The 15,125-nt window shown below is 53.5% G+C and overlaps 1 protein-coding gene and 1 long non-coding RNA gene across 4 annotated transcripts in view; one reads left to right on the forward strand and one right to left on the reverse strand.

Moving 5' to 3' along the window:
* PHACTR3 (phosphatase and actin regulator 3) overlaps positions 1–15,125 on the forward strand; it is a 210,263-nt gene that overhangs the window by 65,391 nt on the left and 129,747 nt on the right. The window lies entirely within an intron of this gene.
* On the reverse strand, positions 9,964–12,036 carry LOC140617930 (uncharacterized). The gene is made up of 3 exons (XR_012018081.1): positions 11,822–12,036; positions 10,901–11,013; positions 9,964–10,147 (listed from the first exon to the last, which is right to left on the reverse strand). It is a non-coding gene; the product is annotated as an uncharacterized lncRNA (long non-coding RNA).

Raw genomic sequence — 15,125 nt, forward strand, 5'->3', positions numbered from 1 at the left:
AATCAACCCCCACCTGTTAACAGGAGAACCCCATAAACGGAGGGCCCGAGGCACCTGCCTCAACCTGCCTGGGGACAAAGATGGGGATAGAGTACCAGCTAGAGAGCTGTGCCGGAGCTGCAGCTGCAGGGCTCACATCCGGGGGAAAAGCGCGTCCGGGGTCTGGGTGTGTGGGAGATGGGGTGCCAGCCCCGGGCCGTGGGTGTCGCCGGCACCAGGCCACTTCACAGGAAGCTCTCACGCCTGCCTTCCTCCTGCCTCCTTCTCTCCTTGTTTTTTCTTTTTTCCACATGGGCTCTGCTACAAGCAAATGGCACAATAGAAATTGGGTGGTGTTAAATTCGCCTTTTGGAAATAGAACGTTTCATCTGTTCTTCCCAGCAGCGCTTCACCGTGTGAGCACGTGCTGCCCAGCTGCCCCCCACCTGGGCCTGGGGGGCAGGTCCCATCATTGCTACCGTCTTACAGATGGGCAGAGTGAGGCTTAGGGGTGGGAGGGCCTTGCTCTCAATCCCATCTTGAGCCCACTGACCCTAAACCCACTTTGTTCCCTGCGCTGTGGTGCAGAGAGTGGCGCTGGGCCCTGGCCGCCCACCCCTCCAGGTAGTGCTCACCCGGAGCTTGGAGGCAGGCCTCGGGCTTCCACTCCCTGTGAGGAGCTGGTGGGTGCCCAGCTCACTGCCCTTGGCTTCCCATCCTGGGTCCCCCCACCCCACCGCACGGCTTCCTCGTCGGGGGCTGTGGCTGAACCTGTTGGGAGAAAGTTTCACCATGTGCAAGCTCTTGTTACTCCCTGGGCTTGTGGGCTGCTGTTGGGTTTGTAAATAACGTTTTATTGGAACACAAGCATACTCATGACGTATTGTCTACGACTGGATGTTGCAGAGAAAGTGTGCCAATCTCTGAATTTTCCTGGAGGGTATGTTTCTAGGCGGAGATTACGCACACATACGCGCACACGCACAGGAAGGAAATGCAAGATGTTAATGGAAGAGTCTGGGTGCTTTGCGTATGATTGTTGATTGTACTTTTTCCCCTTACTTTTCTGAATGTTCGAAATTTCATAAAACATTGTGATAATGGTAGTTTGACCACCGCAGGCTCTCTCCAAAGGAATGTCACAGGGCTCTAGGCCCTGAACCATCAGCATTCGCCTTAGCAACTTGACAGTTAATCAACTGGGTAGATGATAGGAATCGATGAAAGCATTAATAGTCTGGCTGACATACTCAAGAGTCGAATATATATTTTGACAGACTGCTTGGGCGGCCAAGCCAGCATGGAGGACTGGGTTTTTTGTTTTGTTTTGTTTTTATTTATTTTTTTTAAACACACATTTATTATCTCACAGTTCTGGAGATTACAGATCCTAGAATCAAGGTGTCGGCAGGGCTGCATTCCTTCTGGAGGCCCCGGAGAAGAACCCGATTTCCTCCTTTCCAGCTTGCAGAGCTCCCCTGCATGCCTTAGCCTCTAGCCCATTTGCCATTTTTTAAAAAATATTTTATTTATTTATTCATGAAAGACAGAGAGAGAGAGAGAGGCAGAGGGAGAAGCAGGCTCCATGCAGGGAGCCCGATGTGGGACTCGATCCCAGGACTCCAGGATCATGCCCTGGGCCAAAGGCAGATGCTCAACCGCTGAGCCACCCAGGCGTCCCCCCTTCATCATTTTCAAAGCCAGCAGTGCAGCATCTTCAAATCTCTCATCTGGCCTTTGATTCTTCTGTCACCTGCCCTTCTCTGACTGTCTACCTCCCTCTCACAAGCATCCTTGTTTTTTTGTTTTTTTGTTTTTAATGAAGTTTGATTTGCCAACATATAGTATAACACCCAGTGCTCATCCATCGAGTGCCCTCCTCAGCAACGCGGAGGAGTTTAATGCTGAGGGGCTTCAAACACCCCGCTTAGATTCATGAAGCTCACTGCCAGGCCCCACAAGAAGTGGACGTGGGTGGGAATCAGGCCTCTGCACTGAGCTGGACCCAAGTCTTCTAGGTGCCTGGAGTGTGCGAGCCCTGTCCTGGTGACCGGGACAGGAGGAGCAAAGCAGACAGGATTGCCGGCCTCCCGGGGCCTGCACCCCGGTTGGGGAGACAAACAATAAGTAGTTCCCGTGCTCGTGGTAAGTGTTGTGGGAAATGCACAGGAGGAGGGCAGGTGCAGGAATCCTGAGTGCACCGAGGATTGAAATAGAGTGTCAGGGTAGGCGTCCCCGAGGAGGTGACGTTTGTGCAAGGCTTGGAAGGAGCCATGTGGATCTGGAGGGGGGAAGAGCTTCGGGGAAGGAGCTGCCAGTGTGGAGACCCCAGTGGGAGCCCACCGGAGGGTCTGGGACAGATAGCCATGGTGGCAGGAGACAGCCAGGGAGGTGGGGGGTGGGGGGTATGTGTGCCACCAGGACGGTGGCTTTAGCTCACAGTGTGCTGGGAGCCATGGCAGGGTTTCAGACTCAGAGACTCACCATCGACTCAGGATTAAGGGCCCCGGGCCTCCGTGTAGAGCCGCCAAGTGCAGAAGCGAGGGGCAGACTAGCCAGAGGTCACGGCGGCATCCCCGGGAGACCCGTGATGGCCCCGGGCGGGCGGCGGGCGCAGGTGAAGGTGCGAGGTGGGGCCGGTGGGAGTGGGCTCGGGGTGGGCAGGAAAGGGAGGGATGGGCGGGCGAGCTGCCCCTCGGGATTGGCCCTGCCCTCCCGGGGTGGGGGCTCCCTGCCCGGCCGGTGGAGCAGGACGGGCTTGTGAGAAGAGGGGGGTCCAGGCGCACCTGCGCAGCGTCGCCGCTCTGCTCCCCGAGGCGGTGGCGGGACGGGACCGAACACGCACCCGCGGCCCTCTCCTGCCTTCGTGGTTTGTCTGCCTCTCTTAGCAGCATAGTTGGTGACTGTTTTAATTCAAGTCTCCTTACTGTTGACCCAAAGTCATTTTTTTTTTTTAACCTGAGCTCATTCTCAACGGCAGTCTTTGGTTAAGCCTTGAAGCGGAACGCTGGTGTCGCTTGCATAACTCCACAACGGTGACGTCGGACCGTTTAGCTCGAACTAGACGTGACCTCCGCCAAGGTTCAAACACCCAGATCCACAAACGTCAGCAGGTGTCAGAATCATCGTAGCAGCCACCACCCACTCAGCTGGGTCCCTGAGGCCCCTAAAATCACCTCCTCAGCCCCAGGTCTACGCCTCGCCCTCGGGGAGGTGCTGCACAGTGTACAGAGTGAGGGGGCTTGGGGTCCAGCTTGACCCTCTGCTAGAAGTTGGGTTCACTTTGGGACCTTGTGTTTTCCGAAGTACGTTGGCAGACTGGAATTTGCAAGAACGCTGGGGGGCCGCGGCTCTTTATTCTAGAACAGATGTGGGGGACGGGATGGCAGCCTTGGAAAGAAAGGGTGGGGTTTGTCCCGAGTGATTCCAGAGGGCGAGCCGGGCTCTGTGGGGCGGGGACAGCCAGCGATCAACTCCCTGCGAGCACGCGCGTCCTCTCTGAGGCTTCTCCTTGGAGTTTGTATTTTTAAATTAAATAATCTGCCTCCTGACTCATCTCTTTCTTCTGGGGAGTTTCTTTTCCCCCCCGTGTTTCTCATGGTCTCTTTTTCACGTGACAGGCTTTCCTCAAGTGCCTGGTGAGCCACGGCTGACCTCTCCCGCTTGAGAACAAAGCGGCAGGGAGCTGTGCTCGCCCAGCGCAGGCGCTTCCAGGAGTGGGTTGGCTTCGGGGCGTCCTGGCCTGGCGCTGGCCTGTGTGCGCAGGGGCCTCGCAGTCCCGTTTGGTGGTGGCCCGGGCACGGGCCCAGGGGGCCCAGGGTGCTGTGCTGGAGGTGGAGGCTCTCCGTGGTATCCGCAGCGCGCCGCTGGCCGGTGGTGAGAGGGAGCTCACCGTCCTGGGAAGTATGTAAACGGCATCAGGCCCCTCTCGGTGATAGGAGGCGCCTCTGAGGTTCTTCCTGTTGAACATTTGTACACTTTTGTTCCTGCGTCCTGTTCTGCAGGAATCCCGAGGCTTCCGTACCTCCTCTGGGCTGGGGGCGCCTGGTGACCGGGAGCTGCTGGTGGGGATCACATCGCCCCTGGCCCTGCTCGTGCATTTGGGGGACACACGGAAATGTGGAGTGGATGGAGGGGAGGGCGGAATCTGCCACGGAAGGCAAACTGCTCGAGTCCAGGCCCCGGAGCCCAGCGGGGCCCCCAGGGCAGCCCCCATGTCTTTGCTGCAGTGTCCTCTTTGGTTTTCCCTAGTCCCCTGAGTCCTGCCTGTGTGTCCGGGTCCCCCTGTTCTGTGACATCTCCACTCACCGCCTCCACCGCTGTCCCCAGCTCGGGGTGAGCTTTCTGGCTCCTCGGCTGCTGTGCTGCTGCACCTACTGCCCCTTGGCCCCTGGGCAACCACACAGCCTTCTGGTGGGTTCCCGCACCTGCCCTTGGCCTCTGTGGGCCGCCTTCTGCTCAGGCCTGGGGGAGGCTCTCCAAGTGTAAATCAGAGCTCGCCCCGTCCCTGCTTCCTCTTGCCCTTGAATGACATCCAGGCTCCATCACCAATGTCACCTTCCATCTCTGTGGTGCGGTGGCCACGTAGCCGGGGATCGGGGGGGGCATGGGCCTGGAGCCGCAGACTGTGGGGGTTTGAAGCCTGGCTCCTGGCGTGCTTGCTTGGTGGCCCGGATCCACATTTTCCTCACTTGTGACCGTGGCCCTGACCTTAACCACCCCGTAGGTGGTTCTGAGGATGAGCCAGTCCCCACGGCTGAGCTACACGTGGCCACCGCTGGGGTCTTCTGTCTCTTTCTCTCCCCACTGCGCTTGGTGCTCCGGCCGTGGTGACCTTTCCTCACGCCCTTTGAACTTGTCAGATTGTTCCCATGGTTGCTCCTTCCCTTCCCTCACTAAGAGCACTTGTCACTTGGTTAAAGGTTAAATGTCACCTCCTCAGAGCAGCCCTCTCCAGCTCCCCATTTAAAGTGGGTCCCCGGGCAGCCCCGGTGGCGCAGCGGTTTAGCGCCGCCTGCAGCCCAGGGCGTGATCCTGGAGACCCGGGATCAAGTCCCACGTCGGGCTTCCTGCATGGAGCCTGCTTCTCCCTCTGCCTGTGTCTCTGCTTCTCTTTATCTCTCTCTGTGTCTCTCATGAATAAATAAAATAAAAAATCTTTAAAAAAACAAACAAACAAACAAACAAACAAAATAAAGTGGGTCCCCTAGTCCCACACTCTACCGAAATCCGGGGTGCCTTTGCTGCTGTGTTGTGTTCCCAGCGACCAGAATTTGTCCGTCAGGTGGGCGGGGACCTTGCCTGCTGTTTCCTCCACTGGTGGCGCCTAGACCAGCAGGGCACCAGTCACTGAAGGAAGGCAGGAATGCGGGCATGAACCGTGGTGTGAGGGGCAAGGGGTGTGGGCTGCACCTCTACCCACCTCTTCCTCCGTGAGTGCTGCCCCTGCATTGGTCCCATGCTGGCCTCCAGGGCGGGAACACCTCATACCACCTGCTAGGTGGCTGGTTCACCGAGGCAGCCCAGTGTTAGGAATCGGGCAGAAAGGGGACGAGAAGAGGGCCAGGAGCCTACCTGCCGTGTGTGATGCTGACCCCTGCCATTCATTGGCCCACTTTATGTTATCTCTGGTCACCTGTGTCTCATCTGCAAAGTGGAGGCAATGATGGTCCCGAGGGTTGCGAGGAGGATTATGTGGGTCAGTTATACTTACAGGTCCAGGAATAGGGTCAGTGTCTGGCAGATGGTGATGGCTGTGTCAGTGGGAGCTGCTGTGATAGTGGCGGTGGTGGCAGTGTTGTTCTCGTGAAGATGGTGGTGGGGATGGTGGTGATGGCTGTGATGGTGATGGTGGGGCTGGTGATGATGGTGGTAGTGATGGTGTTGGTGTTGGTAGTGGTGGTGATGGTGGTGATGGTGGCAGTGACGATGGTGTAGGTGGTGGTTGTGATGTAGGTGGTGGCAGTGATGGTATTGATAGTGGTCGTGGTGATGCTGGTGATGGTGGTGGGAATGATGGTGGTGATGGTGGTAGTAGTGATGGTGAGGGTATGATGTGATGATGGTGGTGATGGTGGTAGCAGTGATGATTGTTGGTAGTGGTGGTGATGGTGGTGACAATGGTGGTGATGATGGTGGTAGTGATGATGGTGGTAATGTAGGTGGTGGCAGTGATGGTATTGGTGGTAGTGATGATGGTGATGGTGGTGATGGTAGTGATGGTGGTGGTAGCAGTGATGGTGCTGTTGTTGGTAGTGGTGGTGATGGTGAGGGTGTGATGTGATGATGGTGGTGATGGTCATAGTGATGATGGTGGTAAAGTAGGTGGTGGCAGTGATGGTACTGGTGGTAGTGATGATGGTGATGGTGGTGATGGTGATGGTGGTGGGATTGACAGTGGTGATGGTGGTAGTGAGGTGGTGGTAGCAGTGATGGTGCTGTTGTTGGTAATGGTGGTGATGGTGGTAGTGATGATGGTGGTAATGTATGTGGTGGCAGTGATGGTATCGATGGTGGTAGTGCTGATGATGATGTTGCTGGTGATGGTGGTGGCAGTGATGGTGGTGGTGGTGGTGATGGTGATGATGTTGCATAATCCATTTCAAAATGTGGAATAGAGCAGATTTCAACAAAGGACTCCAGAGCTAATGAGAGGAGAGCCAGGACACAGCAGGCACTTGCCAGGGAATGAATGAGCCCGTTCGCAGTGTCAGATGAATTTACACTCGTGAACTTTACTGCAACTGAACTTTCCTGAGGCCAGTGTCATGATCCCTGTTTCCCAGAACGTGGACGCAGCCCCAGCAGGTACCAGAGATTTTCCAGAAGCGCACCTCACACCCTCGGTGGAGTAGGACCTGTTTTAAAATTCCCAATCTGCTACAAACTGGTACTTTCTTTAATGTGAAGAGAAGCACTGTGACACTTCACCCTGAAGGGGGGGGGGCATAGATTGGTACCTGGGAACGAGCCTTACCTGGTTGCCATGGCTACACTCACTTTCCAGGTTGGTGGTGGTCCGGATGCCCTTTGAGCACCACTGTTCTCTGTGTAACTCAGATGGGGCTTTGATGTCACAGAATCCTGCGGTCAGATGCCTGGTCCCTTTTGAATTCTCTCCCAGGCTTCTGGTTGTTGAGTATCAAGGAGAAACTTTTAGTTTGTGGCTGGTGTGTCTTTGACCCCAAATGCTGGCTGATTTTCTTCTTCTAACGGGTGGAGAATAGCCAGAGGCATGCAGCCCTTGGAGGGTCCAGCGCCAGAGTATAAAAAAATCACATTGACTTGTTTCAATTTATTGCATTTATTTTGTGGCCACTTAACATTTCTGGAAATTGATTCTGATTTTCTTATTAGAGCAGGGGTGCAAAGCTTCTTTAATGGATTTATTTAGGCGCACAAGCGAGTTGATTTAGAATATAGTAAATTGTCACGTAGCTGAGCGTGCACGTATGACAAAAACCCATAAAAGTGGTACAAGAAAGATTCTTGGGAGGTTTTCGGAGGACTCCAGTGGAAGGCAGGGTAAGGGGAGTAGGAATAGACGGGATGGGAGTTGGGGGGTCTTTGGGGCTGTGTAGGCTTCTCCCCCTTTTCTCTGGTGGGACAGCATTGGGCACATGCTTCTCTCCATCCCAAACACCTGCTTTGTGAGAAGCCACGGGGAGACATTATTCTCGGTACCAGAGAAGCCTGCTTTGCTTCATTTGGGGGATGCGGAGAATGTTGTATCGGATCTTGCGTCTTTCTTCCCCGGGGTTGCTAGGAAGCCTGGCATCCCACTTCAAGTCAGACTTCAGGTCTCGGCACAGAATCCTTCAGTATGTGTTTTATGTATTTAAACCATAGAGTCATGTTCTTTTTTTTTTTTTTTTCCCACATATCTGTTTCATCTTTTGTTTTTTTTTAAACCACCACGGATATTTTTGTAAGCTATCTTACCTCCTTTCTGAAACATGGTGAGGGTAAAGAGCAGACTCTGAATAAGTAAGTAAATAAGTCCTGATGACACCCTCTCCGTGGACCGCAGGGTCGGGGGCAGCTCTAGTTCCTGGGGCTGCTTGGAAGCGATCAGGCCCAGGATCAGGCCCAGGGAGCAGCGGAGCACAGCAGGCTGGGTGCCGTCACGATTGCTCCGAATGCCAGTTTCTGTTATTTAGTGGCGCTCGTGTCTCGGGCCTCTATTTAAGATACAACATAGATTTCTTCAAGGCACACATTTGCATTCTGTGTGGGCTGAAGAGCCTGGCTTCATTCTCTCTATATATACCCACACCATCCCATGGGTATTTTTAAATGCACGTTTTAAGAGCCAATTTTTTGTTTTTTATTTTTTGCAGGGTACAGGCTTATCATCGTGCCAGGGGGGTTGCCATGTGGGTTTGCCAGGGTTGAGGGCAAAGATGTTGACTTCTGGGCAGAGAGCTGCCAACCCTGGGGAGGGCGGAACTCAGTCCCTGCTGCTGTGCTGTGGCTGCTCGGAAGGCCCAGGGGTCCCCTGGCGAGAAGGGCAGCATGGGAGGAGTCAGATGGACTCAGATATGGGAGCCAGACGGCGTCGGCAGGGGCCTGGCCGAGTGGTTGAGGTCTGTGCTTCCCCCACACCTGTTGGATCTTTCAGGGTTTGATGGGGGTGCCGCCCACCCAGAACCCTGTGGGCCGAGGGCCCCACACCCTGTCCCCTCCCATCTGGTTGGCTTACATCCCAGGGTGCCCTGTGGGTTGGTTGGAGTCCTTCTCTGGCTGGTGAAATGAGATCGGAAAGCCCTACAGTTAGTCCGGCCTGGTCACTGGACACTGAGGGAGACCGAGGTTTGGGGGGGTCCCCAGCTGCAATCCCTCTCTGTCTGCAGTGTTCCCAGGGTACGATGCTGCTTCCCACCTGCCTGTTTGCCTCCTCACCCCACATCGCCACCAGTAGCCCTGCAGGCGGCAGACCCTCCCCCGAGCGCTTCTCAAATCCACCTGCTTCTCGTCACCTCCTGCCACCACCAGGGTCCAGGCCTCCTCATCTCTTGTCTGGGGGATGCAGCTGCATCCTGACCTCCTTCCCCCCACCAGCTTCCTCTGATAGGCCCATCTAATTGGGTTTCTGCTGGGTAATTGGAATGATCTTTTTAAGCCTCAGATCTCATGGCTTTGTTTCCAGCCCCTCCTCCTAGGTTCCCATCTTGCTCAGAATTCCTCAGGGGCTGCCCAGGACTTGCAAGATAAAAACACCCAAACTCCTCCCCGTGCCTGTCTGGCCTGCCTGCCCTGGCCCCTCCCTGCCCCTCTAGCCTCACGATGGCATGGCAGTCCTTCCAACCTCAGGACCTTGACACATGCTGCCACTGGTATGGGAGCTCTTAAAGACGTGAGCTTCACCGCATGACATGTGCAGACCTAGGACTTTGCCTGGCTGATCCTGCGCCCCCCTCCCATCCCGTCTAAGAACTACATCTTCTCCAGGACCCATCACATCTTCTTGGTCCTTTGGGACACCCGGAACCTACTGTCACTGTCTGAGTTGAGGTTCTGTTTGGTTCTCTCGCCCACTGGACTGTTGGCTCTGTGAAAGGCAGCCTCACCTACCTCGTGCCACCACATCCCAGGTCTTTAGCACTCTTCGGGGTACAGTCACGCGTGTAGAGTGGGGATGGACCTCGAGTGTTGTGAGGAGCCGTGTGCCTTACGGAGAGCTCGGAGGTCCAAGCAGGAAAGGTCTCTCTCCTCATTGTCCTCCTAGTAAACCTTTCTTCGTTCGGTTGCTGAAGCATCGTGTTGGGAGTGTTTTCAGATTTGGGGTCCTCAGGTAAGGGGACCGTCTTCAGTTCGCCGTTCCCAGAGCCCCTGCTCTTTGTATCCTAGAAGGTCTCTGTGCAACCGCTACTACTCCTACTGCTACTACTACTAATCAATATTTAACGGACTATCTGCTGTGTGTCATATACTGATGAAGACGAGCCATCAGAGGCCACCAGCAACATTCTGCAGTCAGGTAAAGTGAGTTTTATTGAACTTGCTGCAGTGTGGGGGGACATGCCATTCGGGGGCCTTTGTAGCTTCCTTGGGAGAAGGTGGCCTGGAAGGGGCTGCTTGTATGGTTTGGGCATGAGCTGGATGATTCTGGAAGGAACGCAGGAAGCGAGGGCCGGCTCTGGGTTGGATGTTGTCAAGAGAAGGAGGCCTGTGGGGTCCCCCGTTCAGGAGGTGGCAGGGCAAATCGGGGGCAGGAGGTCATGGGTAAGAGAGTGGGACTCGGCCACTGAAGCTGCCACGTGGCTGCCCGCGTGTCCCGGCGGTGGCCTCGCCTGCAGCCGGGACCCCCTCCCCTGGGTGTCTGCAGGGGTGACTCGTGCTCTGCTTGCTTCCGAACCATTTGTTTGTTTGCTTTTTCTATTTCTGAATGCTCATCTATTAGGGGCGTTTAGCTGTGCGTCTGAGATATGAGTTGCAAGTATTTTTCCTTGGTTTGATACTAGTCTTTTGACTGCTTAGAGTGATTTTTGTCATACACACATTTTCATTTTTATGTAGGTGACTTTATCAAGATGTTCTTTCGTTTATGGCGTCTGGGTTTCATAGCATAGTTAGAAAGGTCTTTTCCACCCCGAGATGGTGTCTTAAATGTTTTACTCTTCTTATGCTTTCATCCTTTGTATATTTAAAGCTCTGATAAAGCTGGAATTTATTTTCGTGTAAAATGTGAGGGATGGAGCCAACCTACTTTTATTCCCATTTGCCACCGATTTTCCTAACTCCACTTACTGAGTAATTTTGTCTCGTTGACATCAGTCTCTTCTTGCAACAACACCGCATTGTTTTAATTATCACTGTATTCTCTTAGTAAGAGAGAAATCTGTGGTTCCTCTCATCCCTTATTCCTCTTTATGTTTTTTTTTTCCTGTTTTTTTTTTCCCCCATTTAAATTTTAGCTTACCTACTGTAGGTCTCCCGAATCCCCGGATCACATTAGCAGGATTGTAGACGTGTGGGAACTGCCGGATTCGAACCTGGAGGGATGCTTGCAGCCTTTGGCGTAGCTCTCGTTTGCTAGAGGGAACACGGTGATTTATGGGGGCGATGGTGAGTGGTGTTGGTGACAAACCAGGCAGGCCCCACATTTGGGCTGCTCGCCCCCGACCCCACTCCCCAGCCTGGACCTTCCAGCTCCAAAGCTGGTCTTGCCTGCTGCTCAGGGGATGCCTTATCAGCAGGTGGCCTCGTGTTCTGCCTTTGATTTATTTATTTATTTATTTATTTTTTAAATTTTTATTTATTTATGATAGTCACAGAGAGAGAGGGGCAGAGACATAGGCAGAGGGAGAAGCAGGCTCCATGCACCGGGAGCCCGACGTGGGATTCGATCCCGGGTCTCCAGGATCGCGCCCTGGGCCAAAGGCAGGCGCCAAACCGCTGCGCCACCCAGGGATCCCTCTGCCTTTGATTTAAATTGGCCCTTCTGGGGGCTCCTGGGTGGCCCAGCGGTTGAGCGCCCGCCTTCGGCTCAGGGCATCACCCCGGGGTCCCGGGATCGAGTCCCACATCGGACTCCTCATGGGGAGCCTGCTTCTCCCTCTGCCTGTGTCTCTGCCTCTCTCTCTCTATCCCTCATGAATGAATAAATAAATAAAGTTAAAAAAATAAATTTGCCCTTTTAGACTGAAGCACCACCTTCTGCTGTGTTGATTTGAGAGGAAAAGGACGGAACTAAGGAATTCAACTCTGATTTTCACTCTGCTGCTGGTGTTGTGAGCAAAATAACAACGTAGCCAATGCCGCTTCTTTGTTTTAGTGTCGGAAGCGAGCTCTATTAGAGGGGCTGGCTCCCCTGACCTTGTGGGAAAAATCTCACAAGTACCAGGCAAGGGAGCGGGTGGTGTGAAAGCGAGCCTGGCAAGCATCTACGCAGCAGGGCCACGGGACCGGAATCACAATAAATAGAAGTGGGTGAGAATCCAGAAGGTCACACGTGGCTCGGCGCCGAGGTGCCCTTGCTTGTGCTCGCTCTGAGTTAGCATCCGCGTATAAATAGCATCTGGCCAACTGCCCGTGATGATGTTGACTGTCCGTTGCCGGAGGCCTGGACTGCTGGCGTGGTCATGATTCCGTCATGGGCCTCTGTGACCTCGGGGAGGAGGAAGATAGGCAAGGACGGATTCCGCTGCTGTTAGCAGCTAATGGTTTTGGACAGCATGTCGGAGACCATCCTCTGCACGCTCCGCGGATTAAACCTTCACTCTTCCAACACCCCTGGAGGCAGGTGCTGTACTTATCCCCGTATTACAGATGAGGAGACTGAGCTCCAGAGACGGGACCGCACAGCCATCCACCGCCCACAAATGCTCGCCCCTTTTATGTGAAAATAAAAACCACCCAGAGGTGAACACTGTTGGCATCTTGCTCGAGCTCATTACAGCGTTTTTCCCTATTCATGTGTGTAAAGATTCCCTAAACAAAATTGGAATCATGCCACTTATGTTATATCCTCTGTGTGTGTGTGTTTTAAAAGATTTTATTTATTTATTCGAGAGAGAGAGAGAGAGAGAGAGAGAGAGAGACAGGCAGAGAGAGAAGCAGGCTCCACGCAGGGAGTCCGATGTGGGACTCGATCCTGGGACCCCAGGATCACACCCTGGGCCTGAGGCAGGCACCCAACCGCTGAGCCAACCCAGGGATCCCCTGTGTGTGTATGCTTTTTTTAAATTACGTTTTTAAAATTTTAATTCCAGTACAGTTAACATAGAGCGTTGTATTAGTTTCACTGTATGCTATGTTTTTTAACCCCACGTTATTTTGTGAACTTTTTCACATGAATATATTATTGATGGAGGATTTGGAGGGCAGACAGTTTTCATTTTACCTCTTTTTTTTTTTTTTTTTTTTTTTTCATTTTACCTCTTTAACTCAATGCCTATCTAGAGAACGAGGATTTAGCAGTATCTACCTCATGGAGAGTGTTTATTTTGCTCAGCTTCGGGGAAGCCTAAATGAGCTAATGCACTCAGCCCGGCCCCATCAACGTCAGCTCTACATTTCAGATGTGTCACATCTATTTGGGACTACGGTGGACCGTGTGCTAGGTTACAGGGACCCCCACCTTCCAAAAGCTGGCCTTAGGCCGCTTCACTTTCATGAAAGACCTGGTTAGTACCCATTTTTGCTAACCATTAACCAAAAGAAATCCAGAGAATATTTTCATAAACTCTTTCAGCGCAGGTTTGGCAGCGGGCTGTCAGAGGGGCAGCGCGCCCCGGGGTGCGAGGGTGGCGCCCCCAGCTCCTTCCTTGGGAACCACACGCAGCATCTCAACTTCCAGCTGCCAAGAGTCTGAACCGTGTCTGTGGGCATCTGTGCTTTATCTTGATTTATTTTGTGCATCTGTTGTCAAGATGTGTCCTCAGGTATCAGAAAAGCCCAAGAGAGGTTACTCTGGGGGCTGGGAATGCCAAAAATAATTTTTCCATATAAATGCATGGTGATTGCTTCTTCCCTTTATGTTATTTTGGCTTATGAAAGGTTTCATAGGAATGTTCTACTTTGAGATAGCAAGGGAAACCTGTATCTGGAGGGTCACATGTAGAGAGAAATGCTTTATATTCTCTGGTACTAGCACAAAATGAAATTAAATGGAGGTCAAAGCAGAGAGCACTTACAGATTCCCAAAGTGTTCAGGACGACGGTTGGCTGGCTATAAATTACACAAACGGTCCGACGATGTGTCTCTCTGACTGTAAACACGGCGTCAATTAGCAGCCGGTGGTGGACAGCCGGCCTCTCCAAGGCGTTCCCGAGAGCCTCTCCGGGGTGGCCACAACGGGAGTGGGCTTGGACTGATGGCCTGAGCTGCCTCCTTTGTACATGGGGGGGACCTGCCCATTTTTCCTGAGTGTCCAACCGTGCTGGAGTCTGCCTCGGGCAGGTGCGGTTCATTCCCCCACTGTGTTGGGATGCTGTCCACACCCAAGTGGAGTTTGTGTCTTCGGACGTGGGGCATTTGTATTCCAGCCCGCCTCGCCGAGAAGGCCAGAGCCACTTGGTGAATATTAAGGAGCTGCCCCTGCCCTGACTCGGCCGTGCCAGGCTCCCTGGGCAGCGGCCCACAGAGAATGCAAGCCAATGGCCTTGAAGAGGGGCCGGCCGGCATCGGGCCCCTTTGGGTTGACAGGACCCTGAGCAGCTTCTCAGGATGCCCAGGTCTGCTTTGGGGGCACTTAAAGGCCGGCAAACTTCCTCCCACCTCATTCTTGCTTTGCCTGAGTCAACACTGGGGCATTGGAAGGGGTCAGGCTTTCCTACTGGGTGCTCTCTGGCTGGACAAGTGGATGGACACCGAATCTATCAGCAGCAATCCAGAGATGAGTCTTGGAGTGGAACAGAGGGTGAGGGGCTTCATCCCGACGTCTGCAGAGAGGCGAGAGGGCTGGTAATAGTTCCCTGGCGATGTGATGGTGATCACCCATGAGCACCATTCACCAGTTCTCACCAGGGCCCCAGGGGAGCAGTATGGCCCCACTTAACCAGCTACGAAGCTGAGGCTCAGAGGGTTGAGGTGAGTCACCCCAGGTGTGGACAGGAGCCCAGGAGCCTTCTCTAGAGCCTTCCACAAAGGTGGTAGGCGTGTGCATGTCCCCCTGAACGGCTTCCTTACCTCCTTCTCAGCATGTGATGGCATCATATTTTACTGCTTGATGCAGGAACAGTGGATCCAGATGCATCACAGGTTGGTGTCCTGACTTCACGGAAATAGGAAGAGGGTGCTTATTTTTCATGGTGGCCCAGACCTACTTCTCTATCCCTGCCTTTGCACACAGAGGCCCCTAACAGATATCAAGCAGTGGTTACCAGGACCACAGGAAACTTGGCTGTAGACTCACTGCCATTTCTTAGCTGTGGGACCATTGGCGAGTCATGCGCCCTTCCCCAGCCTCAGGTAGCAGTGATGGCTTAGTTACCCATGAGGACCGAGGAAATGGTTATTTATTGTGCACAGTGTTTTAGGCAGTGCACCAGCCAAGAAGGGAACAGAGAAGGTTAGAAGAAGGCAGGAGAAAAGAGAAGAGGTGGAACATTTTTCACCCAAGGGATTGACCGAACATTTTAAATCTTTGATAATGTCAGGTGTTGACAAAAATGTGGGGAAACAGCTCTGGTGCATTACAGGT

Source organism: Canis lupus, chromosome 26, assembly GCF_048164855.1.
Source record: "Canis lupus baileyi chromosome 26, mCanLup2.hap1, whole genome shotgun sequence".
NCBI lineage: Eukaryota > Metazoa > Chordata > Mammalia > Carnivora > Canidae > Canis > Canis lupus.